The sequence below is a fragment of the Limulus polyphemus genome, unplaced genomic scaffold (assembly GCF_000517525.1).
Source record: "Limulus polyphemus unplaced genomic scaffold, Limulus_polyphemus-2.1.2 Scaffold263, whole genome shotgun sequence".
Taxonomy (NCBI): Eukaryota; Metazoa; Arthropoda; class Merostomata; order Xiphosura; family Limulidae; genus Limulus; species Limulus polyphemus.
The window spans coordinates 691,630-712,582 of NW_013665873.1; the positions used below are offsets into that span (position 1 = coordinate 691,630).

At 33.2% G+C, this 20,953-nt stretch overlaps 1 protein-coding gene across 1 annotated transcript in view; it reads right to left on the reverse strand.

The window, feature by feature from the left end:
* The window catches only part of LOC106456845 (synaptosomal-associated protein 25-like), a 114,314-nt gene extending 93,651 nt beyond the window's left edge, over positions 1 to 20,663 (reverse strand). Inside the window, exon 1 of the mRNA XM_013916215.2 lies at positions 20,407 to 20,663. The gene's annotated coding sequence lies outside the window, so the exon portion shown is untranslated. The remainder of the gene's footprint in view (positions 1 to 20,406) is intronic.
* Between the last annotated feature and the right edge of the window lie 290 nt (positions 20,664 to 20,953).

Below are 20,953 nucleotides of genomic sequence, written 5' to 3' on the forward strand. Positions count from 1 at the left end.
TGGGGGGCTATTCTTTTTGAAAGACTGATATTAGCCATCCCTACATTTACTTCCTTTTTCTTTACTTGTAGTATTCTTAAATAACAAAATTTCTGGATATTGTATTTGTAAAAAATAAAATAAAGTTTTATACTCGGATTAATTCATTATTCTAGAAAACAGGACTTCGTTAAAACTATCCGCTGCTGATACCGATATTGAGTGGATTTTCAAATAACGACAATAATGACTGTCTGAAACATGGCTGCAACAAGGAACAAGGCGTTAAAGAACGCCGGTTCTAACATAAGTGTAATCGATCTTTGTGCCACGTCAGGCCCAATCAGTCACCAGCGGTAAGCATAAGAAAGGGTTTAGTATAGTCACGTGGTGTCCATTTAATATTCTTATGTGATCAAAGGAAAGAAAGAGACAGACAGACAGAAAGGAAAGAATATTTATAATACCGACTATGACAGAAATATGGATGTCATAGAAAAACCAGACAAAACATCAAAGGAATATTATATGTTTGATGGTTCATCCAACTATTTATCAAAAAATCCAATTTCATCAAAAATAAATGAATAAAAGTAATAAAGCAATAGTATTAACAGAAGAGTGACCTTATATTATTTTACGAAACTTGTATGTTGCTAAATATGGAGTTGTGGAATTCCCACAAATTGCCAAACTTCCATGTGGTGTCATAAGTCTTCTTAAGATCAAAGAAGACCGAAACAAGATGATTTCTCTTGAGGAAGGCTTTCCTGAAAGAGACAAATCAGGTAGTCCACAGTCGAACGTTTCCACAAAAACCACATAGGGCGGGCGAGAGGAGGTTGTTTGATTCAAGGAACCACACAAGACATGCAATAACCATCCTCTCCAAACCTTACAGAGACAGCTAGTCAAATCAATTGGACGATAACTAGAAGGAATCTTGTGATCCTTCCTGGGCTCTGAGACAGGAAGAACAATAGCCCTGCCCCAAGCATCTGGTTAAAAACAACCAAAAGAAGAGCAAGAGAGGTAGAAGAGAGATGGCACAGCATCTTATAGTGAACGTCATTCGGTCCAAATTGATGTACTGCCTGACCAACGAAGAGCAAGCTTAAGTTCCACCAGTGTAAATGGGCAATTGTAATCATAGAGACGGATCAGCCCGAAAGGAAAGGGGCAATCTCTCTGCCCTTAACAAAAAGGTGGGAGAAGAGACAGAAGTGCTGAAAAGATAAGCAAAGCTCTCTGAGAGTATCGGCAATACTCTATACATCAGCAACTTCCTGGTCATTGGAGAGCAAGATGGAAAAAAGATGGGAAGCATACTTCCCTTTGACCATCCCAGACGATTTTGGAATTGATGGTAGAAGAGATGCTATGGTTAACTTAATCCAAGATTCCTTCTGGCTGTGATGTCTGACCTGTCGAGCATGGGCACAGGTTTGCTGGAAAGCAATGTTGTTGGAAAGAGTGGGATACCTGTGAAAGGTCTGTTTCTGAGTCTTCTGTGCCTGCTGGCAGGCAGGAAACCACCATGGACGAGGATACAGTGGAAAATATGCTGAAGTTTTGGGGATAGAAAAAATAGCTGTTTGAACTATACAATCAGTTACTGCTTTCATGCAGTCATTAATAGATGGAAGACTAATGACAGTACAGTGTAGTTCTGAGAGAGTGGTGAAGGAGGGCCAGTCTGCTTGCTCCAACTTCCACTGTGGTATTCGGGTCGGGTAGCATCAAAACAATGGAAAAATGATCACTGCCCCCGTGGTCACTGTCGAATGTCCAAGAAAAATCAGAAAAAAAGTGAAGGGGAATAGATGAATTGATCAATAGTAGTAAAAGATCGACTAGGTGCATGAAAATAGGCAAATGAACCAGTATTAAAGAGAGAAAGGTTGTGATCCAAGAGCATATGCTCCACAGAACGACCCCTCCAATCAATATCTGCACCACCCTAAAGAGGATTAAAATCTCCCAAGATCGAAAAGAGAGACAGCAACTGTTCTACTGTTCTGATTGATCGAAAGTCTCTCCTTGAGATAGGTAAGTAGAACAAATAGTGATGGTACGACCCATGGAGATATGGATGGCTACAGCCTCCGAAGGTGTATCAAGTGGAACAGACAAGGTGGGTATGTGCTGGTCAAACAGCTGTTCCACACCTCCATGGACTCATCCATCACAAAACCTGTCATTCCGGTATAAAAAAAACTGCCGAAAGGTGACAGTATCAGCAGGTTTCAGGAATCTTTCCAGTAAGAAGTGACACACAGGACGATAGGAATTGGTCTAGGCCTTAATGTCACCCAAATTAGAACTAAAACCTCAACAGTTCCACTGTATTAACGTGGTCATATTTATTTAGGTAGAGGAGAACCGGGCGACCACGACGCTTTTATTTAGTAGAAAGAGGTCTATCGACCTTCATGGAACCTGCTCTGGGTCAATTGGGCAGATCTTTGTCGGAAGAAGGAGACTCCACTGACTAAGGGCGTGACCAAATAATCGTTCTGCACTTTGGGGCTGGTGGTAATGGACCAGAGCAGTCACTGGAACCAATGGTGGGGATAGAGACAGGTGTATACATAGACTTGTCAACTCGTGAAACCATGGATGGCAAAAGACTGTTCACATGGTGTGAGAAAGACTCTGATGTGGGACCAGAAAGATCTGTCTACACTCCCACTGTAGCAGGGAATATTAATACTTTAGCGTGGGGGTCATTTTTCTCATGTATATAAATAAAAGCCGTTAAATATGTTAATACTATTGGAACACTTCAATATGTCCAAACTCAAAAACTAAGTAAACTAAACTCAGGACCAAAACTCTATGTCTCTGAATTAAAACACACAATAAAACAGGATTGTAGCTGTGTTAATGGATAACAAATTAAATGAATTCCAGATGTCTTTATGTGATCGATTTATTAAAAAAGTTAACTGGGAAAGATAGTAATGTAATAAATGAAATAAAAAGATCTTACCCTTATTTATAATGGGATGAAAGACGGGAAATAATCAGAAAGCTCTTACTGAACTTGGGATGTAATATTAACCTGCATGAGCATTTTATGATATTATCTGTGTATATTTACGAGTTGTGTTTTAAAGAAGCCTCTTTTTTACATTTTTCATTTTAAAATACTAATTCAATTTCAGTATTAGACTGATATTGCAAATATCAAAGGGCGCTATTTCAGGATGATTGTGTTTTAAGGGGTGAGTCAATGAATGTCCCCTTACACTTATATAATTTTTTTTACTTTTGGATCCTTTTACATCAAGCTGGAATAGAAATAAAACTATCCAAGTAATTCAGAATCCCCCATGCCCTCCAGAAACCGCGTACCCGTGAAGGGGAGACAAAATTGAGAGGTCTGGGGGCAGTACAACAAAAACGATTTTTAATTATTTCCATTTTCAATATTTTTTAGCAATTTGAGTTATTGTTTGATGTTTTTTTTACTATTTCAGTGTTAACCATTTTGCATTTTTTTAAATTTGGTGACCTTAAAGTGGCGCAGAAACCCCATATATACACTACTGATCTACCTTTCCTACATAATATTTCACACTATTTTGTGACTATAAATCAGTAGTTGAACATCTCTGATTAATTTCTGAAGTTGTGAATTGTGTAATTGTTTCTGTACATAATTTCCATTTAATACAAAAAAATCCACTTAAGATGAAATAAAACACGAATATTCTGCAGTCATCCTCCTACAACAATAACAAAAAATATTTTACAACAAAGACAATATTAGCGAATTGGTTTGTAGTTATTGGACTAAGGAGTAACAAAACTAGCGATATATTGATCTGGTGTGCATACTCCTGAAACTACGTGAAACGAAACGTAAATACTCTTATAAAAGGACGATCAATTGTATTTTACATTTGTTCATTATATTTTAAGACGAAAATTATAATAATCTTGAAAGCCATCCCAAGAGGTATCTTTGTTGTTCTTTTTTTTATCTGTTCACTTAGGAAATTAGGCCTACAAGTGAAAGCCGTTGTAGTAAGCGTTTATTGAAAATATAAACTAATTAGTTGTCATTACTTGGATTGATTATTGCGTTATTTTTAACAAATATTCAAATGATACAATACGTTACCACACTTATGTCAGGAGTGGAGTTATTTTTTGATAAATATAAAATAGAACTTTCACTAAACTTTAAGTTTCAACTTTCAAAACGACCGCATGGGCACAAAGAAAGACAGGAAACTTCTTAGAGATGATAAAAATAATAAAATAAGGTCAAAAAGAAAGAGACAGGGCATTAAAAGAAGATTAAAAAGAAAGAGACATGTCATGAAAAGAAGATCAGTAATAAAGAGATAAAATAAAAAGAACAAGGAGAAAGAGACAGAAAATTAAAAGACTAAAAGGTAAGGGAAACAGAAATACTATTTAGGTAAGACTTAAAACTAAAAATAAATCTAGCTTAAAACAAGATCAATGAAGCTATTGCAGATGTACAGATATTACAAGAACAAAATAAGAACACAAAAAATACATCAACATCATACTAAAAGACAGTAATGACAAAATCAAAGAAGTAAAAAGATAATTCAGTGTCAGAATAAAACATATGAAAAAAGAATTGGTAAGTACAAATATCAAGCCAGTTACATCCTCTCAAGAATTCCAACCTACAACACCATTTACTATAAAACATGGAAGAAGAAAACCTGTTTAAACCTATTACCACTACTACTGTATCATCTGTAATTGCAGGATTTTCTTTGAGTAATCCAACCATGCCACCTACCAAATTTATTTCCAGAATTTAGCTGGCCAATTCAATCAACACCATTTCCTGATTAACTAAAAGTGTTAATTAGACAAATAATCATCTAAAATGAAGGAAATCAACAACAATACAATCAATGTTTAAAATGTAAGTTGATAGGACGTATTGTGGAGAAATGTAAATTAAATCCTGTTTAAAATAAAAGCTTCTCCCAGAGAATACTAGAAAGAAATAACTGTTACAGTTGAGGGCCATTGCAGCCAGAAATAACTGTTATAGTTGAGGGCCATTGCAGCCAGAAATAACTGTTATAGTTGAGAGCCATTGCAGCCAAGACTACATGGAATCAATAGCTGTTATCAAGTCAAGGAAACAGAGCCCAACAACAACTTCAAAAGAACAACACAGAGTTAACGAAACAGGAGTTAGTTGGATTTATGAGGTGAGGTTCAGCTTTAAATACTCCATCTACCACAAATATGAAAATAAGTGCATTATATGAGAAAAACCGTCCACGAATCAATGAGTTTATTGATGGAAAACTTACAGTAAGCTGCCTAACTTTGGTTCCATAGCTACAAATATTCCTGATTTATTAATTAAAGATGCAAAATTGTCTCCAGAGATAAAGAAAGAAAAGGAATTGATGCGGAAAGCAGTTGGACATAAAGTTTCAACAAAATGAAAATTTTAAGCTACCTTTACTATAAGAAGCTTCCCTAAACCTTATGATGTGTGAATAAACAACACTGATGAACATGTACATATTTGGATCTGACATTATGTGAAGCCATGGATGAGAGGTCAGGCTAGCTTACTACAGGAAATTTCTTTACACCTCATAATATGTGGGTAATTGACATTCAGAAAGAGTACATATTGGGAACTGACTTCACATGGAGTCTTGGATACAAGATTAGGCTAGCTTCAAATAGCTTCACAATCTATGGCCAGAAAATCCTTATATACTATATGACAGTTACTACACCAAAAGTTGTACTTTCAGTGACAACAGCGAGGTGGTTACTGAACCACCAAGAAGAGAAACACTGGTACCAGAACTTATTATGAATGAAATATCGCCTAGTAGCTGAAACACAGGGAAATCAAACGACATGGCATATCCTGGGGAAGAGCTTTCGTGGATCTGAAAAATAAAAATGTCATATATGACTTAACCCAGAAAAGATTTAACTAGTGATAAAATAAAAAGTTGTTATTATGTTAATACTGATAATACTGGACTTCGCTGAGGTTACATGGCATGGCTGTATAATTTCACCGCAAAAAAGGGCGAACTACAATGTTAAACAGGTATTGGAAACGACCACGTGTTTTATTAAAACGAATCAACAATTTGGTTTTACAGAATCTAGAAATTCGGGTAGTCCAAGCCAAAGACTTTCCACCATGATTGTGTTTGGAGGTATATTGGTGAAAGAACAGCTAACCCAGATAATTTCAGAGAAGAATTTACGAGCGGATCGCTAACATGTTGAGGAGTTTAGCGTACCTATCGAATCCACTTTAAAAAGACCAACATGGACACAGGTGCCAGGAGATTCATTCGAACACCTGCCTAGGAGGAACTGCCCCAGCAAAAGGAAAACTAGTGACGATAAGAGACAAGAAGTCATCACATCTGCATACCATGGGCCTCAAAAGAGAAAACCACCAAAAAAACTTGGTGAATAGACAATTTAGTGTAATATTTTATATGTTTATTAGGATTATTCAAGGGAATTCACAATCCATGAAGGGGACAGTGTTGTAGGTTATATTTTCAATGTTATAACTTAATTTTTTGCTACAGGGGTTGCCAATCATGATGATTATGCTAGATCTGGAAAGTTTATTTAAGTAGTCCTATAATCTAGAAAATTTCCTTACTTGGTAGAACTCAGAGTTCAGCATAAATATAAGAATGGATTATCGAATAGTTGTTGATCAAGAAAAGACTGATTGAGTTGTTGATCGAGCGATTGAGAGTTAGTACTTTCTCTTAACTAATGAGTAAGTTAGTCAGGTTTTTATCAGTCAAGGAAAATCTTGGTTAAAGTTATTAGTGTACCAGGCCTATAGTAGTTTCAGAACTAATGTTGAAAAATGTATTTATGAAATTAGGCCTATAAGTGAACGTTGCTGTAATAAACATTCATTGAAGAAATAAATAATTAATTAAATTACTACGACAGGACCTCGTATTATTTTTACTGAATAATCCAAAGGAGCCCGCCCAACAACAGAACAGTTACAGCAATATGTATCACAGGTAAAAGTTTACTATAAGGATGATTAATAGGAGTAAAATAGTTAATACGCAGGTTTGAGTACCTTTACCCCATTCTATTTTAGATGTGTTCAAGATTGGTTTCTTCGATATGGGAGCTTGTCACCAATTTTGTGTTGTTATTATACAACTTTCCAAATATTCGTATGATTGTTGCGAACAAGCCACTTGAACAGATTCATAGAATAAACTACTTAGTTCATAAAATTATAAATATTTAAATACTGTTTTGTAACTTACGTCAACGTGAAACAACAAATTTTCATAGAAATTGCACTTGAAAGATAGTATCCCCAAGATAAGTGCACTGGAGGAAGAGGTCAAATGAGAAGCTGACTGGCAAGACCAAGTTGATGTCCCACAAAAATATCATCAATGTAATTTCGATAATATATAGTCTTAAAGCTCAATGGACCATTTTCCAACGATTGTTTTTTTTGTTTTTTTTAATAATGGCAAAGAAACAAACTAACGAGTCCTGGCACTAAACATGATCTGATTGTAACTCCATCAGTTTGATCATATACGTTAAGTAAATAGATAAAAATATTTTTTTAACAATATAACAGTGATTTCTAAAAATATAATTTGGAAATATTGCTTTTTCTTCACAATGTAATACGTCAACCTTTAATTTTAAAGTTTTTTCCAAATAAATTAGTGTAGAAACATTCTATATCAAAATCTGCACAGTACACTCTTATCAAACTGTAAGTTTTTCAAAAATAACTTTAATCTACTACTAGATGTTGAATTCCTGTCAGTTGCATGAATTCAGATTTAAATAAAAACAGTTAAACTGAACAGTGCTTTACAGTCTTACAGTAGCTAATAACCATAAGTTTGTAAAACTGACTCAGTACTTACTGGCTAGTATGTAGAGATTTGTTCATGGTTCTGTGTATTCATCCCTACCTTGTTTCTGTACATTTTGATATTGCTATCCCTACATCATACTTAATTTTTGCAATTTTGTATTACTTGTTAATTACCATAACACGGCATGAAATTTAAGTACATCATGAACCACAAACAAACATTCTAATAAAACATATGAGCAAAAACTATCTAAAAAGCAAACTTGTTCTTGAAACAACAGTCAAGACCTTCTATCTCAATGACAAAGGCTACTAAACTATTGATAATAGCCAAAAAGTTGATTTTCCGATTGTTCAAAATTCATCCATTTGTTCTTCACATTTTTCTTGTTTCACAATCTTACAGAAAAAAAATGGATATCAATATTTTATTCAAACCTGGACAAACCTTCTAAAAAACTCCTGCACAAGTCATAGGACTATTTTTTTATATTGATTCTTGAAAGAAAAAGAAAGACTTTATCAGTTTTTCGTTGCTACTTCCCAAGTTTCTCTTCGAAGCCATTCAAGCACCGAAGCCTACAGCAAAAACGGCTAGGTGTACTGCGTCAACATCTATGCACAGCTACTAAACAAACTCTTGCGAAGGTTGTAGGTCTATTTTTAAGTTGATTCTTGAAAGTCAAGAATTCCACCCTCTAAACGTTTTTAAGTTTTTCTTCGCTACCAACATAAGCTCTTCGAAGCCATTCAAGCATCGCAGAAATGTAGAAGCCTCTTAAGCATCGTTATACTAGTCAGAAATGCACTGTTTATACTAGTCAGAAATGCTTCGTTTTATTAGAGTAAAGAGTGTGGATATTTATAACGGTGTCTTCAGTCTTATTATTATTGATTATAGTTTTACAAGCCGCTACAGAAAAAACAGCTACGAAAATTTTACTGAAACCTGAACAGTAGTAACGAATGTAGTATTCAGTATGTCATAGAGTACTTTTAAAATTAATTCAAGCGCGTTTGTTTTTTCGCCCTGAAGAATATCTCCAAAACATTCACTTCCCGCCATTGAAAAAATTCCTCGTTTTACTAATGTGCATTAACTGGAAACTGCAACATTGAGGATTCATCATTTTTCGAGTTCGCTTTTCTTCATTTTTTCTCGAGGTCACTGTGATTTTCTGCGACTATTTCAGTGAGTCTTTACCACTGTATATTTCTATACTCTTGAGAGAGATGATTTATTCTACCGATTTTCGTTCTTCGCTGCAATTGTATTTTAGTATTATTTTATCTATTATTATTCATATTTTTGTTTCAAAAGCCTACAGAAAAATCAGCTTGGTATTTTACACTATCCGTTTTTGTTACCGGTAATTAGAGCTTTCTAATTTTTTGGAAAAATGATGTCGAACTTCTCATAGTAATGATAATATCATCTTCATCATTGGTGTTATAGAAATGAGACGAAAAAAGAGTAGAATTACAATAAGTATAAAGCACGTGGCGGAATCTTTTCGGAATATCGGTCTGTTTCCAGGAGGTAGAAGGTTTTAATTGTGTTGTTCTATTTATTTTAGGAAAGGTGAGGGTTTAGTTTTATTTCATTACAATATACTACTTCTATTATATCTAACTGTGATAAGTATTTATCAATAGAAAAGAAAGGAGGGTAAAGTTTTGTCAGGTAGGAAAAATAAATTGTCTTGACTACATTGTGGTTTGGTGTATTAATTTAAACATGTTAGTATTGAGTACGATTATCCGACATTGGAAACATCATAAATAAAGTACGAGTTCTTTTTCTTTTTTTAGTATTTATGAATTATTAAGTAACAATTTCCGTCTCAAACTTTTATACTAAATTATAAGCCAACATTATACCAATAATATAATAATAAAAAATATAAAAGAGGGGGCAGTGAAACTTGTAATAATTTTTAGTTCAAACATTAAAATTGTAGATCTAAACTTACTTTAAATGTGATATATTACCTACCGTTTGTTATTAGAAGATAAATAAAAAAATGTTAATTCACAAAGAGGAAGAGGGATCGTCAAAAAAGTACAGAAACAAGTTGAATAAATATGTAAAGATTATATTTTTAAGCCTACAACTAGGAGGGATTCCACTAAAATTGACAAGTATTGTAGACAAGGAGTCAAAATAGGGATTCGTAGCTTGAAAAATGTATATTGACACTATTTCCCGCCTAGGTTGTTTACTTTTTTAGAGTCCCTACGACTAGTTATGAAGGTGACAGTCAAATACCACTATTCGGTCAGGCAAGATTAGCCCAAGCATTTACACTGGGTGTCGTTGACTGGCTGGTTTCCCTTTAGCTTGTCAGTTAAAAATCAATAACGACTAGCATAGATAAGCCCTGAATATGCACGAGTATCCGGGGAACAAACAAAGTAATCAAAGAGAAGGCAGACAGTCCGCAGTCCTCGCTCCAACAAATCGGTGTATTATCATCTGAAGCTTCTATAAACTACGACGTCTTCTAATACAAAGAAATGTTTGTTTAAACCCCATACCAAAACATGCGAAGTATGTTATAACTAGTTCCGGATGTGCATGGATCTTCATCAAAATTGGTATGGAAGTTAATTAAGTCCGTGAGATACAAATTTTCAGTTTTGCACTTAGCGTTTTGCATGTTGATGAATCTTCACCAAATTTGACATGAAGGTTTGTTGGGTCAATGCGGAGATACGTGCAATTTTTCGGTTTCACATTTTGTGGTTTGCAGTTTTTTATGGACGTTTTTTACAATTACATATAAAAGAAGCAACTTTTCATGTCCTAAGATAACCTTTCATTAATCATGAATTGACCTAACTTTCGTCGAGGGGACGGGTGCTTCAGCAAGTGTTAAAATATATTATACAAATCAGTTAATTTTGTTTCTCTTTTCGGTTTTTGTCACCCATATTTTTGATTAGGTGATCTTTTCTTATGACGTAGGATTACCACAGAACAATTCGGCTGAATCACGTGGATGTTTATCTAACACCATAAACTTCTAACAGAGCTTGAGATGCCATCTTTACGAGTGATTTGTATAATTTCGTTTTCAAATATGTATTCGTTTAATGTCTTCGTACGTACTTGAATTGACAGTTCATGAAATCGTATGCTCTATGATTGCTATAGAAACAACACTTACGTATAAGCTAGTAGTGTAAGCAGAAATTCAATTTCATGTTTAAGCTGTCACACACAAAACCAGTGTTACATAATCTGAAAAATAATATATTTATGATGCCATCCATAAGGCATATTTATTCAGGTTAGCAATTTCCATGAAAAAAAAAGAGAAACAAATACACTACCAATATAATACAAACAAGTCAAAGAGTAGTGTAGAGAAATATCAAAAGAAAATAAAACTTAAACGATGCTCAAGTTTATCAAATAAATGTCAAAGGAAAAATATATCACCATAATTATTCAAACATGAACAAAAACAAACTCATTCACTTAATGGTAACAAATCTGTTTGTGCAACAAAATCAATCCGAAAATCCATTACGTGTATCTAGAAAACCCTCTTTATACTGTAAAGTTCTCTTGGTCTGGCCTTTCTCATCGTTCAGAAAGCTAAAAACATAAAAAAATCAAAAGATTATTGAAGCGAAATTTAAAGTATTTTCCAGATTTTGAAATCATTGTCTTTTATCCATCTTACACAAGATAGGAAGAGTTATCAGCTTGGGTGTTATTTTTTGAAACAAAAGGAGGAAAGAAAACTGCGCATACGGAACTCGGATGTCATAAAAATACACTCAATATAACGTGCGCAAACACCTACATGCGCTGGCAGATGTAGTTCGTAGTTTTATTGACGAAAGCGACTTGTGTTTGAATACTAAGATAGAGAGTTACGGAGTCTATCTCTTCCTGGTAAAGTACTAGAACAGTTCGCTTTAGCTCAATCACTATTTGAAGCGTTGTTCGTTCCTTGCTGCTTTATGCTGACCTCCAAACGACAAACTTCTCACTGAGCCACCGGGAAAGCAATAAATAAGGAGAAAGATTCCACTGAACTGAATAGTGGTTTAACTGTGGAATTAAGTATTCATATTGTTACGTCTCTGGTCTTTTGTTAATTTCCCGTAAAGATTCTTTCTGAAGAACTTCAGCGATACAAGTCCTTTCTTAAATAAAACTAGTTTATTCTTTCTCAATACAACTTTGTAATACACTTAATTTCCACAGTCACTTTATCTTAAACACAAGCTATAATTCACAACGATTCACGCATTTTACTTACGACTCGATTATCTGTCACTGTATCTCTCTATCTGCTATCCAATTAATCATCTCGCTTTATTTGCCGCGCTTATATACAAGAATAGAGGGCGGCTAGAATGCACTCTCCTCTTCGTGAACCTTCTAGACACTAATCACTCGTCACGTGACCTCCGCTGTCGTAACAATATTCTTAGTTTTGTTTAGTTTCACAAAGTCATGCCGCCCCCAGTGGTTCATCAGTACCTCTGGAGACATACAATATTAAAAACCAGGTTTCGATACTCGTAGTGGGTACAGCACAGATAACACTTTGTGCAGCTTTATGCTGACCTCCAAACAACAAACAAAAGTCATGCCTTTCAATAGATTGAAACTCGTGGATGGCATATCCTCATCGCAGTGTAGGCATTCATTTGTATGTATCTTTGCTTCCAAGAGACGCTTTGCATTTAACCACTCTGTAGTTAATTATTATTTGATTTGTGTGTTCGTTATTGTTTTTGATCAATGTCGTTTTCCTGTGTGAAATTACACGAATATAAATAGTTATGTACAAACACAAATATGGAGAGTTATGGAAAATAATCTTCCGGATATTTCTATGAAACTGTTTTGTCAATATGTATATGAATAAATGTGTTTGAGAATTTCGTGCAAGGCTATAAAAGGGCCATCTTCGGAAAGCCATCTTTAATTCAACTGATAGACTGAAAGGAAGGCAGCGAGTCAACAGCATTCACTGCCAACTCTTCGGCTGCTCTTGTACGCCAAATATACGCAAAATAGGGGGTTTGACCATCACACTAATGGCGCACACCCCGCATTCCAAGTACAAAATAATGATAGATTACCTATCGTAATTCCCATATATAAAATAATGATAGCTTACTTATCGTAATTTTCATGTATAAAATAATGATAGCTTACCTATCGTAAATTTCATGTATAAAATAATGATAGCTTACCTATCGTAACTTTCATGTATAAAATAATGATAGCTTACCTATCGTAATTATCATGTATAAAATAATGATAGCTTACCTATCGTAATTATCATGTATAAAATAATGATAGCTTACCTATCGTAATTATCATGTATAAAATAATGATAGCTTACCTATCGTAATTTTCATGTATAAAATAATGATAGCTTACCTATCGTAATTATCATGTATAAAATAATGATAGCTTACCTATCGTAATTATCATGTATAAAATAATGATAGATTATCTATCATAATTCCCACGTATAAAATAGTGATAGCTTACCTATCGTAATTCCCATGTATAAAATAATGATAGCTTACCTATCGTAATTCCCATGTATAAAATATTGATAGGCAACCTGTCTTTGTTCCCAAGTACAAAATAATGATAGCTTACCTATCGTAATTCCCATGTATAAAATATTGATAGGCAACCTGTCTTTGTTCCCAAGTACAAAATAATGATAGATTACCTATCGTAATTCCCATGTATAAAATATTGATAGGCAACCTGTCTTTGTTCCCAAGTACAAAATAATGATAGATTACCTATCGTAATTCCCATGTATAAAATATTGATAGGCAACCTGTCTTTGTTCCCAAGTACAAAATAATGAAAGGTTACTTGTTGTAATTCCCAAGTACAAACTGATGAAAGGATACTTGTAGTTTCCAGTTATTAGAATGAATCTTTCAGATAAGTTTTATCTTGGATTAAATTCAGTATTATACTCCTGTATTCAACTATCTAATGAACAACTGTGGACATGTAGCTGATTTGGAAATAAAATTCTATACATGGAAAGATAGGGGAGATCGCTACAAACAGAAAAAAAAAAACATAATGTTGACACCTTCACTATGACGATTAAATCTGAGGATAAAATACAATTTAGGAATTTTGTGACTGCTGGTCTGAAACCAGTCTTAAGACATCAGGATTTGATGGAGGCTTTTGTCCTCATGTGTGAACCGGTTCCTTTAGACCAGGAGGTTAAGCTGAAGTCAATGTGTGTCTGTGCTGAACATCTAATAATAAAAGTCAATACATTTTTTAACGGTTTATCTGCTTAATGCATTACATATACGTATATTTTAAATGAATAATGAAAAGGCAACTCATATATATAAATGCTTTTAAAGGGGGAAATGACCACACTTTGTATTCTTTTTTTAAAGTAACACATTGGAAAATGTTCTTTTAATTCGTAATACATTTCAGTTTCCTCTTAATTCAGAAATATAAAATAGTATCTCCTTTTCAAATTCAGCGTATTCTGCTATTGTGATATATTATTGGCTGCTTTCATAGAAGACAAGTTGTTAAACCACATCTGAATTAGTGAAAATGTCACAGGTCTTGATTTCCTGTAGTATGTCTCTTGGTCGAAAATGTACAACTCGTCCATATCCAGTAGAAGAACTGGAAGCATTTGTTTCTTTTAAAGACGAGAGTACCAGGACTTTTTGCATATCTTGGTCAGTCAGATCGAGTAAAGCTAACATGTGCGTACATATGAATGAGTCACTGAACACGGGAACAGGTATGAAGACCTGCTTTCTTTTAATTCAACATTGCGACTGGCCCATAGCATGTGTAGCTAGGAATTATGGTTGGTGAAACTAACTTTATCTTCATACAGATTGACCAGACAGATTTCATATGCCCTTTCTCCAGTGCTGTTTCATATGTCTGTAAACATTAAACTACAAAATCTAGCCTCTTAAAAACTTGGAGTCAACAGTTATGTCTATAATATGAGTGTAGAGAAAATACATTGAATACCTTCTGATTGTGTTAGAATCACAAAAGATTTGTATCTTTTGTCTTTGTTTATAATAGCTTTGTCCAGTATCTTCATTCTGCTGTCTGTTCGATTTATAAACTCTGCAATCCTTATCCCATCGTTCCTACTGTTATTGTGGTACTTTTAATGTTGGTCACCACTAATTTGACCCTAAGAATGACGTTAAAGAACACAATGAGATGTTTTTGTACAAGTTAACAGTAAAATTAGTTTCATATTGTCAATCAATATAACAGTTGAGTCGATTAATAACGTTCCGTTACTTTGAGCAACAATGAAATTGATTACAGCTTGTTTTTCAAAGTCAAACAGAAAATAATTACATATTACTAAAAATATAAGAGAAACCTTGTTATTTGAAGTAGCACGGAATTTATACTGAGGAGCGAAGGTGTGATATTTACAGAAGTATTTAGAGTTTGTTTGTTTGTAATTAAGCACAAAGCTACACAATGGATTATCTGTACTCTGCCCACCACGGATATCGAAACCCGGATTCTGGCGTTGTAAGTCCGCAGACATACCGCTGTGCCACTGGGGGGCAGTATTTAGAGCTTCTCATGAGTAAACTGTAGTTACGAAAAACCGTTTAGTGGATTTACTACATGATTTTACTTTATTCTTACTAAGAGGAGTATGGATGAAACCAAAACTCCAAAATATACATAAACTACTTTTTTTTGTTCTGAAGTGCAATTTGAGATTATTTTTATGATTCGCTAAATGTCAGTCGCTCCCACTTCACTTGTTCCCTAAGAAATAATTCTTCCTTTATACAGACATAATACAAGATAATTAAAAATCCTTAATTTAAAAAGGGCAATAGGGATCGTTAAAAAGTACAGAAACAAGTTGAATCAAAATGCAAAGATAATATCTTCTAGCCTACAACTAGGGAACCAGTTTGTTTTGTTTTTTTTACTTTTTTCTGTAAAATGTAAACAAACTAGGCTGGTAATAGTGTCTACATTATTACCTCAGGCTACAAATCCTTATTTTAACTCCACTAAAATGGATAAGTACTGTAGACATGGAGTCAAAATAGAGATTTGGACATTGAGATAGTAATGTAGACAACATTTCCAGCTTAGAGTGTTTACTTATTTTTAAGAGTCCCTAGTTGTAGGCTTGAAAATATAATCTTTGCATTTTGATTCACCTTTTTTCTGAACTTCTTTGATGATCCCTATTCTCCTTTTTAAATTAAGAATTTTTTTAATTATTTTGTTTCTTAAGTTTTTATGGCCATATATAAAGAACAAATTGTAAGCTACATACATGCATATGCATTCAGTTGAATGTTACATGTTTTTCAATAGTTTGCTGCTATATTGACGTCTTTTCCACCCAACCATTATTTACTGACCCAGGTGGTTTTGTGCCTGAGATTTCGTGTAAACACGCGTACAAGCGAAGTACGAAAATCCGTAGAATAAATCATCGCTCACTAAAGTATAGAAATCTACTATGGTAATTATTTACCGTTAGAAAACTCACTGAAATAGTCGCCGAAAATCACGTAGAGACAGATTATAACAGCAAACTCGAGAAATGATGAATCCTTAATGTGCTATAAGTTACATAAATTATTTTCTAATTAATGCGAATCAGTGAAACAAATGATTTTTTCAATGGCGGAAAGTGAAGGACTTAGAGAAATTTTTCAGGGCGAAAAAACGAATGCGCTTGAATTAATTTCAAACTAACTTACAACATACTCAATACTGCATTCATTACTATTGTCCATGTTTCAGCAAAGTATTCGTAGCCGTTTTTTCTGTTGCGGTTTGTAAAACTATAATCAATAATAATAAGATTGGAGACACTGTTATAAATATACATATTGTTTACTCTAATAAAGTGAAGCACTTCCGACTAGTATAATGGTGCTTTAAATGGCTTCTACGTTTCTGCAATTTTTGAATGCCTTCGAAGAGCTTATGTTGGTAGAGAAGAAGAACATACAAAATTTTAGAGTAGAAATTTCGACTTTCAAGAATCAAATTAAAATAGTCCTATAACTTTCGCAAGAGTTTGTTTAGTAACTGTGCATATATTTTGGCGCAGTATACCTATCCGTTTTTGCTGTAGGCTTCGGTGCTTGAGTGGCTTCGAAGAGAAAGTTGACAAGTAGCGATTAAAAAACTGATAACTTTTTTTCCTCTGTTTCAAGAATCAACATAAAAATAGTCCTATGAACTGCGCAGGAGTTTGCTCAGGCTTACATAAAATATTAATATCCATTTTTTTTCTGTAGGTTTGTGAAACAAGAATAATACGAACAATAATAATAATGTGAAGAACAAATGGATTAATTTTGAATTTTGTCTAATAATCGAAAATTCAACTTTTTTGCTATTATCGATATTTTAGCAGCCTTTGTCATTGAGATAGCAGGTCTTGGGTGTTGTTTCAAGAACAAGTCAGATTTTTAAGATTGGTTTTGTCCGTCTGTTCTATTAAGATTTTTATGAAATTGCTGGACGAACCCTATTACGAACCACTATCGTGGTTCATGATGCTGTAGTACGTTTTTGGTAGATATGGAACTGAATTACATCCTTATTTATCTCAGTGACATATGATCACAGAAAAATAGCCACTAGAGACCTAAACCAAAACATACTTTAAAAAGTAATGTATCTAACTTTATGTAGTAGAATAATTATGAATTCTTAATGTCATAAAACAACTGTCAAGATAACAAAAACTACTAATGATTAAAATGAGTATTTCATCAATTAAGTACCCTCACTATTATTGATTTTTTTAGTCATAATTCCAATAATATCTCAAGAGATTCGGCCACCTTCGAGATTTAGGTTAGTCCTAAACTCATACACTAAATGAGCTATACAAAATAATCTTATTACATGTAAAATAAATAAAAAGGTGCTATTAATTAGAACTATTGTATAATACACATGGAAATTAATATGTTTTAAACACATATTAAAATATTATAAAGCAATAACCTTTATGTAATACACTTTTTACTCACAAGACACATAAATCTGCTCTTTAATTTTAATGAAAATTTAGAGAATGATTATATGGTAAAATGTAACTGAATGAATCAGTCAAACCATAAACATTACTTTCACTCTATTTTTGCGATATCTGGGGACAAACACATTACTACTGGGTTGATATCTTAAAATGTGGGACTATTACAAATGGTAACTCATGAATTAAAACAGAATATGAGCTACCATTAAAGTGTCCCATTAACACGACTACATAGATAATTTTCTGCCACTATGGCCTTGGCATATTTCTTAGTTATTTTTCCTTACTTCTACTAACATACTGAGTAAAAACGTATATTAAACTGTAATAAAAAGTGAATAATAAAAAAATTAAATATTAAACAATCTAAAATCCATGTCACAATTAGTTAACAACAGAACCGAAGCACTTAATATTATAACAGGTACAATCCACAAGAAGAATAGTTATAGAACGTAACATTGTAATTGATAAAATCCACGTCACGTTTACTTAACAATAGAATGTAACATTATAACAGGTAAAATACACGCAACGAATAGTTATAGAACGTAACATTGTAACTGATAAAATCCACGTCACGTTTACTTAACAATAGAATGTAACATTATAACAGGTAAAATACACGCAACGAATAGTTATAGAACGTAACATTGTAACTGATAAAATCCACGTCACGTTTACTTAACAATAGAATAACATTATAACAAGTAAAATTCGCGTCCTGAATAGCAATAGAACGTGACATTATAACTGACATAATCCACATCACGAATAGCTAAAAACAGAATGTAACATTTTAACAAGGACGTGGATTTTACTTGTTATAATGTTATATTCTATTGTTAACTATTCGTTACGTGTAATTTACCTGTTATAATGTCACGTTCTATTGCTATTCAGGACGTGGATTTTACAGAATAGCAATAGAACGTGACATTATAACTGACATAATCCACATCACGAATAGCTAAAAACAGAAGGTAACATTATAACAGGTAAAATTCACTTCACAACTGTTCAATACAACGTAAAATTATAATAGTTCAAGTTCACGTGAATAGTTCAAAATAGAACGTAACATTGTAAGAGGTTAAATCTAAGTTATGATTAGTTAACAATAAAACGTTACGTTATAAAAGGTAAAATCCATGTAACGAATAGGTAACAATAGAACAAAGCATTATAACAAGGAAACTCTACATATAAAATAATTAACAACAGAAAGTAGCATTATAACAAGCAAAATCCGCTTCACGATTAGTTAATAACAGAACTTACCAGCTACGAACAGAGTTATTTCTGTATTATGTCCATTAATTTGTAAGAGAAGCCTTCACAGATTACGAGTGATTTTTACTTTTAGTTAGAACAGAATGAACACTTTATTTATTTTCAATAACATATCTGCAAATGTATCCGTGTTCTCTACAGTCTTCAAGTTCTCTTCAAATGATATTTTGCAGTAAATTCAGTTAACTTTCCAAGCTGTATCATAAACCAATAAGGGAAAAGACAGTCCGTCTGATTTTCAATTCATGTAAACGTTCTTTGTAGCGATGGTTAACCACTTTTCTACTTCAAATCTAAAGTCTAATCGACTTAATTTTTCGGAGATAATGAAATTTCAAGGCAACATTAAGTTTGTTAATTATAGTATTTTGGCACTTGTGTATAAAGTTAAAATCATAAATAATTTTCAACGTTAAACTGGTACACAATTAAAAACATTTTATTTAGACCTATCTATGACCTTCAAAAAGTTGACAACTCTATATGTTTCGACGTTACAACGTCATCCTCAGGAGTAACGTCGAAACATATAGAGTTGTCAATTTTTTGAAGGTCATAGATAGGTCTAAATAAAATGTTTTTTATTGTGTACCAGTTTAATGTTGAAAATTATTTATGATTTTAAATTAAGTTTGTTGTTACACAGATTTTCTATGTATCTGAATAAAAAATAACTTATCATGAGATCAAAATGAGGTCTCCATTAATACCATCAAAATTCATACTTATCATAGACATATATTTCTTTTAACAAAAAAATCGTGAATTTTTTTTGTTTGTGGCTAGCATATATTAACAATTAATCTCAAAACGTTTGCTCATTCTACAAAATGGCTTTAAGATTTGATTTTATTTAAAGCTTCGAAAGCATTTAGGTAAAAACACAAAAACAGGGGATAATAAAAATTAATAACGAATGCAAATTATTTGACCTGAGAAATAACTAACCATTTGACGTTTAAATATTTTTGTCTGCCTTTACCTAACGGAGGTCCTTTTAAGTTGCATCTGGCAAGTGGTCTTAAAACTTTGCGACAATATTTTCAATTTGTGGGATTGATTAGTATATAAAATTGTTGTATTTTAATTTTATAATTGTATACAATAAACGTATAGTTATTTGAAAAATTTAATCGAACTGAAACAATAAATGTTTACGTTCCTAATTAGCAAATCTTAACGTCTACTGCTTACCGGGCGGTTTAACAAATGGTTGATCGGCTGCAACTGCTGTTAAACTGGTTGAACGACAACGTCAGTGTTCCTGAAGTAATTTTTGACTGCAAATTGACTGCAAATATTTGACAGCAACTGACCTAAAATAAGTTTCTAACTATTCGAGAAAAGCTGCTTTATTTAAAGCTCCACAATATATGGCACAATTCCACCCACACGTTCGTCGATAAAACAACAAATAGATAAATGTCTCGCCGCGTTACACATGAACAGCAATATTGACGTCATTACAGCATGATTGATATAACTGCCGGTAGATGGCAATACAATCAACCCTCAAGTTTAAGAAAAATCAATGCATTTGCTAAATTATAATTAAGTACAACAAAATGTTCGAAGTACAGAATTTAATAAAACAACAAATGCTATAAAAGCTAATAACTTTTTCTACAATAATAACTGAATCCAGAATGTATGGTTATATGATGAAAATAACTTATTTCATAATTGAAACAAGTATTTTTATACGTCAAAAAATATATAAATAGCATCACTCAAGAATATT